Consider the following 19,520-nt stretch of genomic DNA (forward strand, 5'->3'; position numbering starts at 1 on the left):
CTAGACACGGTAACCAACGGTCCGAAATCAGTCTATGAATGACTTGCGCTGAATAACTTTGGTCTCAAAGCATCACAAATGGAGATCAGGATTCAATAACCCTGAATCTAGCACCCTCCCCTTCTCCTGGCCCGACACCCTAGATGCACCACCTAAACCAGTCGCCCAGCTCAAGAATCTTGGCATCATCTTTAATGAAAATATATCCTCTACATCACAAATAGGCAAAATGGCATGCAAGGTTCATCTCAAAGTCCACCTCATCAGCCATACTTTGCAAAGCCACAAAAAGAGAATTGTACCAGAGCCCTAGTCAACTTGGACTACTGCAATGCAATTTACCTGGGCTGTACACAACGAGATGGAAAACAAAACGCAGAAAGGCCATTCAACATGCATATGGCGGCAAAAGAGGAGTGAGGAAACTTTCCAGCTAAAGTCACATGACCACAACTTCCATGATCTCGTCCCCTATGCAAACTGAAGCCAATGCCCTTTACTTAAAAGCCTGCATGGCGGTTGACACAGCATGTTCAAGAGAGTGTACCCACAACACCGAGCATATCTCGACTCTTGATAGAAAGATCACAGTATTATCCATGCAAATTGAGATGATATTCAATTAACATTCCATTTTCTGCACATACAAAAGAAAGCTTGAATGCTCCCCCAACAGTACACAAAATCCCACTCACAAGCTATAGACGGATTTAGCTTGTTCCAGGAATGTTTGCGTTGGTAATAACAGAGGGCTCAGACTGCAGCACAGCCCGCACACAGGCACAGCCAAAAAGCTCCTCTGGCTACCAGACAAGCAGCGGTAGACAGTGTCCGAGTCAGACGCCCAAGACGAATAGCCTGGTTATTGGACATGCACCAGGGCGGGTGGAACATGGAGGTCACAGTTTTCTCCCTCGGACTTTGGTTGCACAACAGAAAGGGTCAGACTGGTGCTACAAAAAAGCTTGCGAACCAACATAAAAGGGAGACACACATTTGCTCATAGAAACTGGTGACTTTTCCCCCAAATAAACTAACACCAGAAACTCTATTTGAGAACATTCTTGGTGCATGGATCTTTTCCAGGCACACTGGGCCAATGGCAATGATCAAAACTACAAGGGGTACAGTGTACCAAGTAAAATTGGCCCGCATTTTCCAAAAACCGACCCACGCTGGCAGATTAGTCACCCATTGCTCTACAGGCCAATCTGTGCAGAACAGAAAAGAAAGGGTGGGAGCCTAGAAGAGTTAGCATCGTTTGGATCACTATTAGAAGCACCAAACGAAATGCCCATTCACCCAGCACCAGCCCCAAGATCACATGTGCAGCTACTAAGCACTACTGTTTCTATTCATCTACTGAAGCCATGACTGTACCTTGGAGCAAGTTGGCATGCAGTAAGAGTGGACCTTTTCATCCAATAGCCAGCTTCTGAAGGAATGCTGGAGACCATCAACGAAAAACAGGACATCATGTCTCTGGCATGGATTCCAACCGAAGAATCGATCTTCAACCTCCTCCTCTAGGACCACATTGGGTAGAAGTATTAATTTTACACCCCATCTGCCAGAATTCTACTTCTAGTTTTAGGATATTGTGGGGTTTTAACCTCATAGCAAGTGATTCATGTAGTATGTGTTTCATCATCCAGATGGACTAGGTTTGACAGGTGGCACCCATCCTCAATCTCTTAGAAAGGAAATTCACCAGGATGCAAAATCTGAAACTTGACATGTAGTCACCTCTAGTAGTCTGGTAGGCAGTAAAGGAAGAGATCGTCCGGGAAGTTGAAGAAGTGCACAACCGCCATGATGGTCCGATGTGGACAGTCCATTCTGTTGTACGTTCGTTTCTCCTCTAGGGTAAAGCGATCCAGACCACTTCATCACTGGCAGCTCTTGACTGATGCAGCCTGAGGATTCGTCCCCTCAGCATGCATCCTCATCCTCCATTTTCCTCTTCTTAGCTATATGGTTACAATGCTTTAGCGCCGTCTTGATTTTGTGGTAGGGTTAGAATACTTGTTCTATTTAGACATTTGCTCATTGCAGGAAACCCGATTGTGCGAAGCCTAGTAACTTGAACTTCTAGGGCCCAATGGAATAACCGAGGTTGCAGCAGTTGTATCCTCAGGCTGTCCAGATGAGCATATATGGTTTCATGGTTATAAACAGGGTCAGGCTGGTGTGAAAAACGAAATTAGAATGCGTACTTTGCGATTCAAGCACACAGCCATTCCAGGCATATCTGTGAAGAATCTCTGGTAATTTGTATGTTCCCAAAAGGCTGTATGGCAGCCAGCTCAGTGGTACCCTTGTTCCCTTTCAGAGAAGAAGCAAAATAGGAGTGTACCAAAAACTGTCCATCTTGCAACGGTAGCCCAACAAAAAACATTGTCATTGGTTAATCCCGTCTTTGATAGGGTGCTTTGCACAGTAATATCGTGGTAATGTTCTTATTATTACTAAAATATGTCCTGGCCGTAAATTAACATTATGAAATATGTTAAAAGAAAGTTTACAAAGCAAGTGCAATTAAAAGATGTATCTTTAATAGTATTTTATCGAGAATGCACACCATTTTGACTTCCAAATTGGCCTTCCTTTTTGGAAAGGGTTGCCTTGGGACTATAACCAATGACTGACTTTTTTTATGTGAGCACCATAGCAAGGTTTGTTGGCCACAGATTCACGGACTAACCCCCACATTTGTTACAGAATGTGTTAATTCGAATACCTTCGGCCATTACCAACAAGAGCATGGAGGAGGGGTCTCCAATCCAGGCTGTAAAAAGTCATTCACCTATTAGCAACATGAGCATGGAGGAGGGTCTTAAATCCAGGCTCAAAAAGTCATTTGCCCATTACCAACAAGAACATGGAGGAAGGGTCTCCAAGTCAGGTCCAAGGTAGCATCAGCCATATCAGGAATATATCACCAATGATTATGTTAACTACATCAGCTGAGATACAGTACATTTGTAACGCTATCTTGAAAATATGGAGTGGTTTCACTTTTGGAGGACCAGATTTTGGGAGCTGTGGGGTAAAGCTTTCCAGATCTGGCCTGCCACACTAGGACCACTGTAAAAGCTAAATTAAAACTCTCTCTAAAATGTTGAAAAAAACAACTCATTGCTATACTCCACAAAGTACAAATTTAGACGAGCAGATTGTGATTGTTCGTAAAAGGTCAAGCCCTCGTGTTGTACGAGACACAGTATCTGGACTATCCATCGAAAATAAATTCATTGAATTGAAATCCAATGAAATGTATTCATTTAAAGTCATTTCCATCGAAAGGCACTTTCATGGAATACATTTTGTTGGATTTCAATTAGGGTTAGGGGGTTGCCCTTGGGGGTTGGGAGGAACCCCCTCACCTCCATAAAGAAAATGTTACATGAAGCTGGCCAGTGCCGAAATACTTTAAAGATTTCAGGGCTGGACAGCTCCATGTAACGTTTCAACAGGGAAAATAAATGCATCGAAATGCCATCTTTTACATTTAAAAGTACATATCCATCAAAACTTGTCCATTCCTATATTTGATGGACAAGTTTCGATGGATATGTACTTTTAAATGTAAAAGATAGCATTTCGATGCATTTATTTTCGTTGCATTTTCTTCGATGGAGACCATAAACCATGGGACAGGATGTATTGATCATACATCTGACTGGGAACCATCTGCTCAATAGGCCTTCTTTCTCTGGGTAGTCTGGGAGAGAGGGTAACATGGGCAGAAAACCAGGCTACCCACCCCTTTATTTCACTGCGTCCTCATTCGCCACATCCCTTTGAAGCTAAGAATGTGTACAAGTTTACAACAGGTTATTCCACATCTGACAAACATATAGAAGTTGTTAGTTTATCTGTTATTCTATCTCTGTTAGACAAGCGGCACACCATCGCGACCTAGCTGAGGTCCCTGGATGGGGTAGGGATACTTCGAAATTCGCTCTGTCCTTCGCCACAGCCTTGTTGTTCTCCATCACTTGTCCTTACCACTGAGGTTTTTTTACCTGGATTTAGACTGGCTGTAACAAAACTACGAGACAGATGTGTCTTACCCGGTTGCTTGTGTTAAAATGTATATAGAGAGAAAGGGCATTACCCTGTAAAACTTAATCCTTTTGCCCCCCGCCCCCTCGTTTGGTCAAAATCATGCAATGATCTGCTACAATAAACACAGATGCAATTAGAAAAGAAATGTATTAATGCTACAGCCACAGGATATAGAGAGAGAAGTTACAGGGGATTGATGTGGGGGCATGGTAGGCAGGTAAAGGGAATAATTGCAGGCTGGAGAAACTTTTTTTTTTATTACAAGAAAATCACCCGCCAATGAGTTGGGACGAGAGAAGCTCAAAAGTCAACAGTGGGTTTATGGAGGTAATTCTTAGGCATAAATACACAACTATAAAAAGTCACTCATGGTGCCAAAGGTTTTGGCTTTTAGATCAGCATTTGCCAGGTAGTCATTTAAAGCTAGTGCCATCCTATGTTCGGATTCTGCCATCACTTACTCTGGCACGCGTGTCATAGGACAGGTATTGATAATTGTCCGATACCAGCTTTTGCACCCAAATGCTCAGGTCATCACACCACTGCCAAGCTTTCTCCATCAAAAGTCAAGGGACTAACGGTCTTGCCTGGGTTTGGCATCCAATGCCCAGGTTGTTGTATTGTGAGAACCTGGGGTAGTAGTGAAAAACTACCTTCACACAGCAGTGCGCCCAAGTATCCCTTCGCAACGCACTACTTTGCATGCAGCAGGGTGCACAGTGTGGAAAGCAGGTACGTCATCCAGGCGATCTTCATGAACTTGACAAGCCGTGCCATGAAACCGACCAGAAAACTAGAACGATCGCACGCTATCCGAAAGGCTTCCGGAACATGGTTCCCCTGCAGAAGACATTCACGTGGGATGACGGTCAGCATCACATTGTCCACCTATAAAGTGGCATGCATCGCCATGGGGACGAGAAGATGGCCGGGATAGGCAAGATGACCCGCTTAGGGTTTAAAAGAGACCCTCTGCCCCATAGAGGTAGGGGGATGGCAAAAAGACGACAAAGACCAAACACCCAGCATATGAAAAGAAGAATGCCATTATTGTAAAGCACAAAGGTGGATGGCAACATTAGAGCACACGGAAAGGGGCATTTAAATACTATCAGCTCCTTTTTAATGAGTGCTTCAGGGGTAATTATTGCCCTGTGGAAGAGCAGCGTCAGCCGAGCATTCCAGGACTCGAGCACAGCTGGAGCGAAGCGAAGGTCAGCACTGAATTTGCTAAACCCATCTACCGAACCATCTACCGAAATGGAGATGCAAGGGATTTCATTACTGCTGCATTTCTCTGCCAAAGAGGGCCCCATGTTCTTGTTAAGACCAACCTTGCTATGAAGATTAAAGCCGATCCACGTGACCGGTTAATGCCATGTAAAGTGCACGTTGTGCACTCATGCAGCACGGAAGTGGGTTCTTGACACTAGCAGCCAGTGCAGTAGAATGGAGGGGGTTGGGGCTACTTTCAAGGGAATGCGAGTAAAAGGTTTTCAAGTGTAGCAGGCATGGTGAGATAGGGCGCCGAGATACTGGCAAAGACGATTCCGCTAACGGCCAAGACATGGGTACCAGTCACACACTTGTGCATATGTAATGAAAAAGGCCCTTGCATGAGGAGATTCGAGGAGGGAAGAGGCCAGCAAGAGAGGGCGGTGGTGATGGTACCTAGTGAACCACCTGAGGGGGTTAAGGGGTATAGATGCCTAAAGCACCAATAGGCAATGGTGCGACAAGACCGAGCGTGATGGGGTTGGAATAAAAGACACGTGCATAGGCTGTCAGACGCCGTCTGTGGCAGGTACAATGGGTCTACCCGGAGGATGTAAGGGATCCTTATGAATCTTAGGGAGCCAGTGTAGAATGTCAGTACTTTGGGATGCTTGCAAATAAGGAAATCCCTAGTCTGTGTAGATCCAGCCTAGTCCTTCTGCATGGTTGAGACGACAAGTGAGATTCGCTTCAATTTCTTTAGTGGGTTCCCAGTCAAGTCCAAGATATATGCGTTCGTCATTGAGTTGTCTGTTGGATTCAGTCACAGTCACTAAGACCCCTCCCTTGTCTGCAGGTCTGATGGTCATCTACTAGTTTTTTCTTTTCCTGTGTTCTCTTTTTCCCCATATAGTCTGGCCCTGATGAAGGAGCGGTCTCCAAAAAATGCATTGGCCGACTGTACGTCAGCTTCTGTGATACCTATTGGCAAGGTAACAGATCTTTTTAATTGACAAGACCTACATGATTCAGCACATACAACTGGAATTTGTTCAAACTTTAATATAAGCTGCACTGCTTGGCGAGTGAGCACTCGGCACTGGAGGAGTTTCCTTCATCTCCTTTACAGAGAAATCGCTACTAACCGTGACTTAAGACAAGCTGCATTTAGCTCCATGTCCCTTTAGCTTCTAGTTGACCGATTTAGCAGGATGTAAGAAATGTGCCGCCAAGCAAGATTGGGTACAATTTCTTGGCTAGTCCAGGCTGAGTATTTAGTCCTTTTAGATCAGACAAGGATAGCCTTGCAAAGTAGTTTCAATGCCATTTGGGCATTTCTACAGATTAGCATCGAGAAAATCAAAACGAGCCTTACACGTTCTAAAATCCTGACCAAAAAGTAACACTAATTTTTAATTAACCTTCCACTGAAGGAAACAAGAAACTTGTCAGGGGTTTAAAATGAAAAAATAAATTTTAAAAAATCTGACCAAATGTACATGACAAAAAGTAGAAAACTTCGACCACTGGTATTGAAAAAATTATAAATGGATTCGGCCATGATGGTTTCTCATGGCAGCCACTTGTAGCTTCCAAATTAAAACTAATGCCTACAGTGCATTAAGCCATGGATGCTTCTCCTACGCTGAATATTATTTGGCTAAATAAATTGAGAATGTGTACTTGAAGATCAATATTTGGTTTAGCTTGGGGCTTACCTTTGCAGGCAATTAAGAGTGAAGTAGCCGTCAAATCTCTAAATGCCATCAGCTTGCCAAATAAAACTCATGGTATACACCAAATGTAAATTGCCGGGGATGACCACATCCGGGGGCTAAAGTCTAGACTCATTTTATAGTGGGAAGTTGAAATCTGGGCACTCGACCTTAAGATAATTGCTTGAACCTCCCAATCGTTAAAACAGGATTACAGAAGACAATGAATTTATGGGAGCAGGTACTAATTGTGCTCACATTAATAACCTTACTGATAACTTTTACGGAAAATGTAATGGTAATTATTTTGGGCAGCCACAGAAATACTTCTTGGGGTTCCCTAACAGACCAGTGGAGTACTTGTATGAGATCTTCTGTGCTCGCCTTATGCTACCTCGTCCTGGATAGATTTGTCGTTTTTGTAAAGATCCAAATGTTGTAGAAACTTTAGGTCGTCTTTGTACTGGATTCAATGCTTTAGACTATTTACCTTATTTGTTTATGAAGTAGGTTGTACAAGACAGAAATATATTTCAAACAGAAGTCTTTTGGAGACGTTTAATGGCGAGTGCCACTTATTTTAGCTTCTATGACTTTGTCAGACTATTACTCCATGTTATGTATTTTTCCGGTCTTTTTTGATTGCACTAGTGCAAGGTTTTTTGCAAACCTACTGGATACATTTTGAAGACCATTGGTCTGAGCACACTGTGCCAAGAGGGGGCAGATGTGACTGGTTCGGGGACCTGCCTCCAGCAGACACAGAAGCCAATGCTTCCACATCTAAAAGGTCACTGGAAATAGGGCTACTTGAATTCATTTCCGTCAACAAAAAGTAAACAACCAAAAACAGGGAAAAGGGGAAAAATGAAATGAGTGCTTGCAGAACATGGACTTTGGGTAGCAGGGCAGCAAAGCAGGTTAGCGTTTGCAGGGGAAATCCGTAAACCTCGCCCCCGGCCCCTGCCATCCTTGCATTCAAAAGTGGCTTCAAATGAAACACCATGTTATACTGGTAAGACAGCGATAACTGCGGAGGCCTTGCGCAGACGTCAATGTGTAACCGGCAGGCCATTGGCCGAATCCCCACGGGGCCAGTCCTTTAATCATTGATCAAAGGAGAACAAAAGAAGGAGTAAAAACAGCAGCCATTTTAAGCACGAACAGCCATTCATGGTTGCATATTAGCTATATAAAAAACCCAGTGAGACAACTATCCATTTAAGGGGCATCAAACCAATTCAGCAGTAGGGCCCAGTCTAGCAGGCCTCGGAGAGGTATAAATGCCCACTGCCCAAATGAATACACCATTCGGGAAGGGGGACCCTAACACTTTTCTGAAAATCACTTCATTGAATGTATTCAATTGGTGCCTTAGTAATGTTATGAGAATATAATTGTTTTTCACATTTAATTTGCATACACATTCGCACCATCTAACAATTTCACATGTACACTCTAGACAAACATACAGTGCATATTAGAAATGACTCATCCTGTATGTATATGCATCCTAAGAAACTGTGCCACCCTCCCAACATTGACACCACACCAATCGACAATCGCGTTTGCTATTGCAAAAACAATAACAGTATGAAAATCAATCATAAAGCTGAAATACCCACCAAGGTTCTCAACCTGCCATCGCAAAAGTAAAAATGTAGGCTACATGTTAATGTATGCCTGACACACCTTAGTCTAACGTGTCGTTTTATTTACAAACACGACTGTGCACTTAATTCACATCAGTACAGAGATGTAAGGTTGAGGGTTACAAATCTTAAATTTGGGGTATGACCAACATAGGGTGCGCTGTTACTGTTCTCTAGGTGTGTTAGCAAAGAACCCTGCACCTCCTTAGTTAATTGCGTAAATTTAGGAAATGCTGATCATTGCGCTAGAACCCCTAACTTTTAAGCACTTGATATCTTATTAGAAATACAAGTCTCTCCGTGATCTTAAAGGTGTATATTTGATTGCAGTATCCAACACGTGTTTCGACCCCCTCGGTCGTCCTCAAGGCTGTCCATTTTTTTATCATAACACATATATCATATTTTCAAAAGCATATGATATGGTCATCATCATAGACATTAAAAGTTACAGAAAAAACAATATTCATTGCAGAAAATAGTAAGATATCAAGTGCTTAAATGTTAGGTGTTAGAGCGCAGTTGTCAGCATTTCCTGAATGGTTACAAATCTTGTTCTTTGGTGCCAACTCTAGTTTTGGCTATATGGGCCTATTTCTTGTCTGTACCCAGCCATCTTCAGGGCATACCATATTCCACTGCAGGAGGTATATAAACATATCCACAGATGTATCTACGATGACGTAATATATAAAAATCAGTACCACAGTTGAAACCTACTGCATCAAAAAGCAAACACTCATGTTGCAACACAGATTGTTTTTTTTTTTTAATGATTCTGAATCTTTTTGATTTTCGGTGCCTACGTCAATTTCCATTTTGGATATTTTGCATAGTCACAAATTAGACCAAGAAACCTCTACACTACACTCGCCAACCCACCGGGCCAGTTGAGAGTCTGAAAGGAGAAAAACCGGATAATACTGGCTCTCTTGAACTTCTACTATTTCTTATACAACCAAATTACAAACTTAAAATTTACAATTTCAGAGAAAAAAAATGTCTGTCTCTACCTTTTCGCGCATACACATAATCCCAGCGTCTGTTTCCAAACCGTTGGATATATACAAGACTCTGCCTGGGGAAAACAAAATGAAAACTGAGTTACATAGAACAGACCTTGGTATAGTTCCTAGATCTCTCACCTGGTGTTGGTTCGTGTTTCCGCAAAGGATTATGCTCCTAAAAGACACCAAACTCACGTCCGTCCTAGGCGCGGGACTCTTGTATCAACAAGTCACAGGCTGCTTAAACCACATTGGTCTGTCCGCTGTCGCTCTATCATGACATCAATATGGAGGCCATGCTCATTCTCATCGCCATACCAGCATCAAAAACGTTACACTCTTCTCGTCTATCGCCCTCCTAGGCGTGACCCAAAGTTTTGCCTGATTTTCAGAATTTGGCAGCAGATTTACAACATCATGTAGCTGATTTTTTCAGATTAGGCAATTTTAAGTCCATCCAGTTATCCTCCAGCTTGCTGCACAGATGTTTAGCTGCTATGCAGGATCTCTATCGCTCTCTCACAATTAGTTATCAGCCCTACTCATGTTCAAGGTAATACATTTGATGTTATTTTTTCCTCTACCGCCCTTAAGACTTTCCCTCCCCTCAGTCTTCTTTGGACTGACCATTTCATCATACCCTTTTCCATCCCATTTCCCTCCCCTCTCCTGTCGACCCGCAGCCACAGAGACACAAATGGCTTTCTGTGGATCCATCTAGGATCATAAAATCGATCACTGCTACGTGCCCTTTGGATAGTCGTGACCTGGTTCAGCTTATATCTTCCTTTAACAAACACAGCTGATTGCTTAGCCCCCTTTAAAACAAAAGTCACATGCCCATTCTTCGGAGCCCAGTATCTCCAACCTTGCTGACCTGAGGCTTCGCTGTAGACAAGCAGTACAGAAATGGCACCTCAACTACCTTCCTCTAGCCAAAATCGGTTTACTGAGATGCCATCCACGAGTGCCATGATGGTACTACCATCAGGCCATTTTTGAGGCCAAGTGCATCTCCTGCACTAATCAGATTGAGACTGCCCTAAATCAATCTAAAAGAGCTCTTTAAAATTGTTCAGTCATCTGCTCGCTCAACTACTTCTAATTCAGGTCTGCCTTCTGAGACGCTATCAATTATCCTTTTTTTTCATAAACACGACAGATTCAATGGCCTCTTCCGGGCCTGTTGCGGTCTTTCAACCCCACCCAGTTCTACTTTTCGAGTTCAGTTTTTAATCCCGATGACATTATATTCCTTTATCGATCATCAAATCTATTATGCCTGAAATTGCCTCTTTAGAGACCAAGGCTGTTAATCATTCATTCGCTACTAATGCCCTAGTCATCCCTTTATTGAAAAAAACATCTCTTCATCCTCTGCTCCCTGTTAATTATCGCCCAATTTCTCTTCAACCTTTATTCATGAAGTTGTTAGAAACTCTTAATACTCCTATTCTAAGCTCCTACATTGAAGAGTCTGGCTTTTTTGTTTCTGCCCTGGTCGTGGCACTGAGACAGTCCTGATCTCTCGGTTATCGATGAGCTCGTCCGGCTCCCTGACCATGGTGGAATTGGCGCACTAATCCTTCATTTATCAGCGGCATTGAATACGACCAACCATGCCATCCTGGTTAATAGATTATCCATGGCCGGCGTTGCAGGCCCTGTTCTGACCTGGCTCTGCTCTTTCCTAGGTGACCAGTCCCTTCTCCTTGCCTCCTTTTTGCTCTTCTCTTCCTGTTGCTTGCGAGGAACCCCATATTCGGCTCTCTACCCAATCTTATTTAACGCTTATGTTCAGCCGTTATCCAAGCTCATCCTGTTTCATGGCTTCTACTGATATACCTATGCAGAGGACAAATTGTGGTTCCTCTCAATCTTGCCCAATATGTGGTCGCTGCTAGCCTTAGGACATGCCTGAAGGCTGTGGGGGACTGGATGAGCCAGAATTGGCTTAAGTTGAACGTAGAGAAAACAGGTTCTGGTGGTTGGCCCTCCCTCAGCAACCTCTTTTTGAACCCCTGATTGTTGCCCCCCCAACCCGCACTCTTGCTCTTTTTCCACAACCGGTGCCGGTTGTGAAGATTCAGGTGTAAAAATCTCAGCCTCTTAGATGAAGTTAGTTTGGTCTGCCAAACAGGACACATTCAAATCAAGGTTTTGCACAAGGTTCTCCCATTCCAGTCATCTCATCTGCAAGCTCCAGTGGTAGTCTCCTCTACATTTGGCTCACTGGCCTATTGGAATTATCTTTTTTGGCCCAACCAGTTTACGTTCTTAATCAACTCAGAGTACTAAGAAACTCTGCAGCCAGAGTTGTCTCAGAGCTCTCATTTGAAGGCATGTTGCCCATTCTTCACAATCTCCACTGGCTTCCAGTTGGTCAACTGGGGAAATTCAAGTCACTGTGTATCATACATTGTGCCGTGTATGGTGTTGAAGCAGAGTATTTACAGAGTAGGTTTCATTGCTACGTCCCCAAAAGATCTCTATGCTCTGAATCCAACCTTTTGATTCAAGTCCCTGGATTCTATCGCTCCAGAACGGGCGGCCAGACCTTTTTTGTCGCAGCTGCACAGCTCTAGAATAAGCTTCCGTTCAACCTTCTACCGACTGTTCACGATTTGCTCTTTCAACCTCACCTAAATAATCTGCTGTTCTAGTTTAGTTAGTTAATGGCCTGTCTCCCTTGTTTGGGTTTCCTCCGAGCGCCACGATTGCCTTAGGTGTACGCTGCACTGTATAAATGATATTAACATAACCATGGACTATGCAACCGGCGCTCAAGGAAGTTGTAGTACAAAACATCTGAAGACCCAAAAGTTGCAGGTGGATGGAGGGGGCTGTAGCACATTTAGTCCAATGCTGTGTCACGCATGACCCTGCAGCAAAACAATAGGTGATGGCTTGAAGGTTTAGAATGAATATTAATCCTTTGTCAGAGCTCTGGGCAGACCCTCGTTCTTCAGCCTGACGTATACAGAGGTGGCACTGGCTTAGGCGCCCATTGCCGTGCAACACGCTAGCTAGTATTGCCGTGTGGAGCCTTGAAGTTGTCTTTCATCTGCAGCAGGCCCCATAGAAGCCTGAAACTTTGAATAACATTGCCAGTAAGGGCTGGAACCGACTGTCAATTAACAGAGATCAGACTTTGCAGGGGCACTACGAAACTTGAGGCACACACCTGCTAATTCGGGTTGTCCAACTCCAGGGCCGAACCTTGACAGGTTTTCTGGATATTGCTCATTAATATTCATGAGCAAGAATTTGCATGCATTTCGAATTATATGCAAATGTTTATCTTGAATATTAATGAGGGGTATCCTGAAAATCCGACATGGATCAGGTCCTCACGGACTGGAGTTGTACAACAAGGTACATCAAGGACGTATCTGAAACCTAATATTCTACAGCAGGGTCCACGCCTTCAGCCAGTATCTGCTGGCTGTCGATGAGTCTGCGACTAGGGAGCACTGCCTGGCTTCGAGCAGGGGCTGCACCTGTGCGAACACGATCCGACCTTCCTCTCTTCCATCCCCGATTCGCAGCGGGCCGATACATTATTGATGGGCTGGCAATAAACACTTCCAACTGGTGTAATAGAGCCATCCGTGCCTCCGCTGCAGGCCGGGCTGCATTTTACTTTCCAGGTCCCGTCCATTACTGCGTGTGCTCTGCAGTGGCATCGGACCCCAGTGATTCGCCCGCCACCGCCACACGACTGTGGTTTTCAGCCTCTGGCAGCAGTGACTTGTGCGCTGTCCACTTACTCAGACTGCCCCCTCCACACCCCCACCTTCTCCAATTCCCACAGCGTATCTGTAGCGAAGGAATCCACCAGCCCCCAGGCCGTGCATTCTTGGCTTCCACTTGGCCAATAAAACGGTTGAAAATTAGTGCAATAAGTCGGAACATAAACATGTCTGTTCCGGACATGCCCGTTTAAAGAATTAGAAAAAAGGCGCTTCTAAGCACAGGCACGGCTTACTGGGTGAACAGAGGTCCTCTTCTGCTCCTTTAGCTGCGGCTAAGGGGGCTTTAATGGGCAGTAATCCACGAGAACAGGCGTATAGAGGCCCTGAGCCATGTGACCCAGCCTGCCACTCCTGCAGCCCGCGTGCCTGAAACCGCCCGCAACACCCACGGTCTCGTTATGCCATAGGCTTTTCCTCAACATCCTCACAGAAGCACACATCTTGGGGGGCCACGTTCCCAGATCCAGCAGAGGAGCCAAGCATGGAATGGGAATCGCAAACCCCACCCCTCAACAGCATGCATGGATATGTTGTGAACTTGCGAGTATGCTGCAACACTAATTTCCTGCAAGGCAGAAAGTAACTACGGGGATATTGAAAAGGCGACTAGATCAGTGGTCTTCAATCTGGGGTTGCTAAGGATGACCAGGGGGGCCCCAGTCTCTTAATAAACTTAAAAAAAAACTAAAAAAAACACAGTATTAAGATCACTATTGTTAATCTAAAAAGGATTAAGGAGACTCCTTTTCATTGAAAACATATGCAGTTAAAAATCTGCTTATATTTTTAGGGCCTTCCCCTTCTGCCCCAGCCCACATCCTTTGCACCCACTAGCGGGAAAGAGTTTGAATACCACAGGACTAGAGGGAGGCTGCAAGGGAAGGAGACCGATAGTGCTACAATGCCCAAGACATACAATAACTTGGTATTATTATACAATAGACTTTCGGAATATCTCCCCAACGCCAAAGCCTCTTAAAAGGACAGAGGATTCAGACGCAGAAGAGGATCCAGAACCACCAAGCCCTGGTCAAGATGGGTTCATTCATTATTTGACTCTTATGGAAATGGACTACTACCATGTAGAGGCCGACATGCCGCCGCACCAACCCCTAAAAAGGAACGGTCACATTCCAAGCATTAAAACGACCATGTGACAGAATGTCGTATGTGAGCGAAAATGGAGCTTTTTTTCATATATGGCATTTATAACGAGATAAACACACACACACACACACACACACACACACACACACACACACACACACACACACACACACACACACACACACACACACACACACACACACACACACACACACACACACACACACACACACACACTTTTCAAGGTGCGACGAGGCAAGGGAGGGGGAACAGAGGGAAGACGATCCTACTAGGCCAGATGTCATTCAGATCGCGCAAGTGCAGGAAAAGGGGGAGGGGGGGGGGAGTGGAGGGGACAGTGCAGTATGTGGGATAAAAATAAATAAATTACAATAAGTAAAAGTACGGCTAACAGGTGGCAAGGGTAAGTGCAGACAACAGGTGTCAAGTGCTGGTAGTGAGACTGTAGGGATACAGAAAACAGTCCCTAAGTGCGGGGGTTGCCAGGAAGGCAATGCAGGTGTGCGATTGGCGGGTCAGAGGGTGGCCAGGTAACCAGTGTAATTTCGGTTTCAGCCAGGAAGTCAGCAGGGGAGAGGAGGAGAAAAATCAGAAGCAAAGGGAAAGGTTTTGAGGTGCTTCCGGAACCGGAGAGGATTCTCCTCACGTTTCAGGGAGGCAGGGAGGCTGTTCCAGAGGGAGGCCCTCTGCCAAAAGAAAGATCTACCACCAACTAGTTGCTTGGAGAAGGGACTGACCCTGAGGGAGTTGGAGGCAGATGAGCGAAGAGCTCGAGAAGGAAGGTATTGAGGAAAAGAGAGTTGAAGGTATTGAGCCCCCAGAAGGCCTTTTGGACAATGCAGAGGGTTTTGAACTTAATCCTCGCAGCCACTGGGAGCCAGTGCAGAGTTCCGGACGAGTTTTTAGAGAGTGTAGAGTAGAAGCAGGCAGATTTAGAAAGATGCTGTTGCAATAGTCCAGCCTAGAGAGAACCAGAGCTCTGGAGAGAGTGAGCTTCTGGGGGAAGGAGAGGAAACGAAAAATAACTCCAAGGAGCTGCAGCTGGTAGTGTGACTTCTTAGAGACATCAGAGATGTGAGGAGAGAAGGAGAGTTTAAAGTCGAAGATGACCAAGGTTTTTAGCCTCACAGGTGGGAGCAGGAAGAGGGCCAAGAGGCCCGCCAGAGTGACAGGAAAGGAGGGAGCGGTAATGCCGATGAGGAGAATCTCAGTCTTACTGGCATTAAGGCAGAGATCATTGGCGGCACACCACTCCTGGATGCGGACAGTCAGAGATGGGAGAGGGAGAAGAGGTGGCTGAGGGTAGCCTGAAAATGAGCCGAGTGTCATCCGCATAGCACTGGAAGTTGGGCAGAGCACAGCCATGCAGTGGGCAAGAAGTGCCAGGTATTAGTTGAACAGCCAGGGAGAGAGGTTAGACCACTGGGGAACACCACAGATAGATATAGAGGAGAGGAAGGACCCAAGTTGAACCTGGGAGGGTCGATCAGAGAGGAACGAAGTTAGCCACGCCAATGCCTGACCGGTGATCCCCAGGTTATCACGGAGACGGTTGAGCAGGATGGCATCGTTGATCGTGTTAAAGGCAGACGAGAGCGATCAAGTAAGATGAGGACACAGGGGGGTGTTGGAATCAAGGTTGGATAGAAGGTCTTCCAGATGTTCAGGAGAGCAGTCTCAATGCTTCTGGCAGCTCTGAAGCCAGACTGATGATCGTGGAGACAACCAACAGGTTCAGTGTGGAGATTGAGCTGGGAGATGGCCAGCTTTTCCAAGAGTTTGCCCAGGAAAGGAGTGATGGAGATAGTTAGCCAGGCAGGTTGGGTCGGCAGAGGGTTTAAGATGAGGGTGCACAAGGGAGTGCTTCAGGGAGGGGGGGCTCGGGGGGGAAGGGAAAGCTCCAGTGGTGAAGGAGTGGTTGCAGAAGTCCACCAGGGCAGGTGCCAGGGAGTCAATGTGGTCCTTGATGGTTTTGGAGGAACAGGGATGAACCTGTTTTGACTAGACTTTCATAGATTGGACTTGTCTAGGAACCTCGTCTGGGGAGAAGAGGGGAAAAGCAGAGAAGGAGGGAGGAGAGGTGATCTAAGAAGAGCCATAGGAAGAGCAGGGAGTAGAGGGAGGAAGGGGAGAAGAGGAGAGAGGACAGGATGTCCTGAGTTTTAGAGATGAAATGAGAAGCCAGTGCCGTGCAGCGGGGGCCTGGGAAGGGATAGGAGAGGTAGAGACTGCGGCAGGATTGGCCAGTTCCTTGCAGATTTTAAAGAGTTCAGGCGAGTTGTTAGATGCCGCAGAGACACAGGCTTGGCTGGGAGCTCTCTTCTTGGCGAGGACAGAGAGCCGGTATTGCCTTTGGAGCAGGCGACAGGCCAGTTTGTCAGAGGATGTACATGAAGCACGCCATTTCCTCTCAACCACGCTGCACTTGTGTTTAAGGGCGACGAGGTCCGAGTCGTACTGGGAGTTGCACGTTGCTTGATTAGAATGATGTGGGTTAACCAGTCTCTGATGAAAGTCAGATTTGCTAATCACAACTCACTTTCACAATTCATGCTGAAAAGTGCCAACATGCAACTGTGCCAACACCTCTAGGCATCGGTTTGTAGTTTGGATGCATGGCAGTTAAAAGGTGGCATGTGCGTTCCTGGCAAAGGCTGATGCAACCCAAAATCCCAGCAGCTGGGTCTACCTATAATCCTATATATTTATTTGTGCGCTCCCAGAGCCTGCAGATGAAACGAAGTACAAGGCATGTCTGGTTTTGGCTTGGTGGTCTCTGGGAATTCACAATTATACTGGACAAAACCTATGTGTGTCATACTGTCAGCTAGCTTGCTTGCTAGTGACTCATCTCACCGACAGGGACATGTGTCTAAGTGTATTGGACTAGGTTTCATACTCAAACCTTGCATTTGGGCGTAGCCCAGGAACCCCCTCTTTTGATCTCTATCAAGACTTGTCATCTTCGACAGAGAACAGAAAATCTAGCGAGGGGGTTAGCTGGGAACCGCTGCTCCAAAGGCACGCTGTGCCAGTACAATTTACAGCTCACCTCAGGGTGCTGTTTAACAGATGTTCTTTGATGTAGTGGAGAGAGGAGTCCAGAGTAGCCAGGAGGAAAGCACCAGTCGTCAAAATGGGCTGCCTTTCTTAGATTCTACCATGGCTCCCATACTTCCTGTGCCTCCACTTCCCACTGACAAAGCACTCTGGGTATGGCTTCACCAGGCAGAAGCTTCTGAAAACGCAGCCAGGATTGGACACTTTACAGAAGACTGGAAGGGAACCAATCCACTGTAGCAGATTGCCTTTTTAAGGGGGTGAGGCTGAACTCTCCATAGGATCATCTATCTTTGTGAAGGATTACACCTGGAACTTGATTGGGTGTACAGTCTGTGCTAAAGTCCTCTTCGACAGGGGCAAGTTGAAAGGCTCCAAGAAGGGAGCAGGATCTTTCCCTCACTCATCATAGAGGAACATTTGGGGTCACCTGTGCTGAACCTGCTCACTAGAGGGAACAGACCCTGCAAGTTCTCAGGAAACTCTCCTGCCTGGGAAGTGCAGAACAAGGGCCTACCTTGCCCCTGGGGACGACTGATGAGTCCTCCAGCATCAAGAAGTCAATAACCAGCTCTAGGAACGTTTTGCCCAATACGATCTGTTTGTGCCAGGTCATCCACTTTCTCTTCCCTGTACTCCTGCAGAGCAGTGATCATTTTTTTCACAGTCTGGCACTTGCAACCTCACAAACCAAAAGACAAGCAACAGCAGAAAAATGAACTGTACATTTGCAGTCTGAGCCTAAAACAGGTGAGGAAGGGGTCAACAGAAGCACATTTGGGCACAACACAAAAACACCGAGTCTCCAAAGATCAATGGACAGGTGACATATGGTGCTGTAAATTAACCTGGTTGAAGATCCTCGAGTAGAGTAAATTGCAAGGAGAACATGCCCCGTGCTCGTATAGCAAAAAATAGGAAAAAGGAGGTAGGGATGTGGCCAGGATTACAATATTTGCTCAAGCGGAGCAGACTACACTGCATCCAATAAACCACACAACCTCCCTGAAGGAGTCAAGAAATGCGACTGTCAATCAACAAATGAGCTCTACAAAAAATGGCGGACAACTGCGCAAGCAGAAATGTTCATGGTTCTCAAAAACCGCAGAGAATCAGAAGCCTCTGGGAGCAGACTGCAGGACAGTCCTGCTGTAAAGTGAGCGCGTCACTGTTTTATGGACTGCAGAATCACACGGATGGGCAAATCAGACAAGAGAACAATCGCCACCTTCATTCTCCCTTACATGTACAGCCGATATGGCTTTCGCCCACCCATCATGAAGCGAGATATCCGAGACATGGAGCATTACGGACCAAGACTCCAGAAAACTCCAGAGTTCTGCACAGTCTGCACACTCTTCCCCTTCCAAGACGACGTTTTTCTTTTTTAAGAAGGCGCTACGCTCAAGACTGGTGTGTTGGTGTGTAGCCCAACTTCCCTGCTGAAAATACCAGGACCAAGTGGGTCGCCTCGGCAAGGAGGGCCACTTCCATCCTTGAGTCCAAGAGGCACTCACTGCGAGCATTGCTGGTTGAGCCAGTCGCAATCTTGGTTGGTGAACCATTCGCATCTACCAGTCTGTTGCAGGGCCCCCTCCATTGTGAAAGCATTGGATAAAATCAGCCACGTTAGGGGCACGTGATCAGGGTGGCGTAAAGAGTCTGCCCACCCCCCTCAATTTGAGCCACGAGGTGAAAGATCGGACGTGAGCTTCTTTAAATTTGGGTCGGAAATACAATATACTATATTTTGTTCTGAAAAGCAGAAAAGCCTTCAAAAGGGAAGGTTTACAATTCTTTGGTGGGGATTACGGATGCAGAAATTGTAGGTAGCCAGACCGGAGATTAATGCCTGCTCCCTATGACTTATCACGCCCTTATAGCAAAGTAACCAATAGCAACCGTAGAGCCCTTGCT

General features: G+C 45.7%; 1 protein-coding gene across 3 annotated transcripts in view; it reads right to left on the reverse strand.

Annotated features, from left to right (window-relative positions):
• The window catches only part of LOC138567068 (polyamine-transporting ATPase 13A3-like), a 656,189-nt gene that overhangs the window by 567,090 nt on the left and 69,579 nt on the right, over nucleotides 1–19,520 (reverse strand). The window lies entirely within an intron of this gene.

The sequence above is a fragment of the Ambystoma mexicanum genome, chromosome 1p (assembly GCF_040938575.1).
Source record: "Ambystoma mexicanum isolate Mex_15411 chromosome 1p, UKY_AmexF1_1, whole genome shotgun sequence".
Taxonomy (NCBI): domain Eukaryota; kingdom Metazoa; phylum Chordata; class Amphibia; order Caudata; family Ambystomatidae; genus Ambystoma; species Ambystoma mexicanum.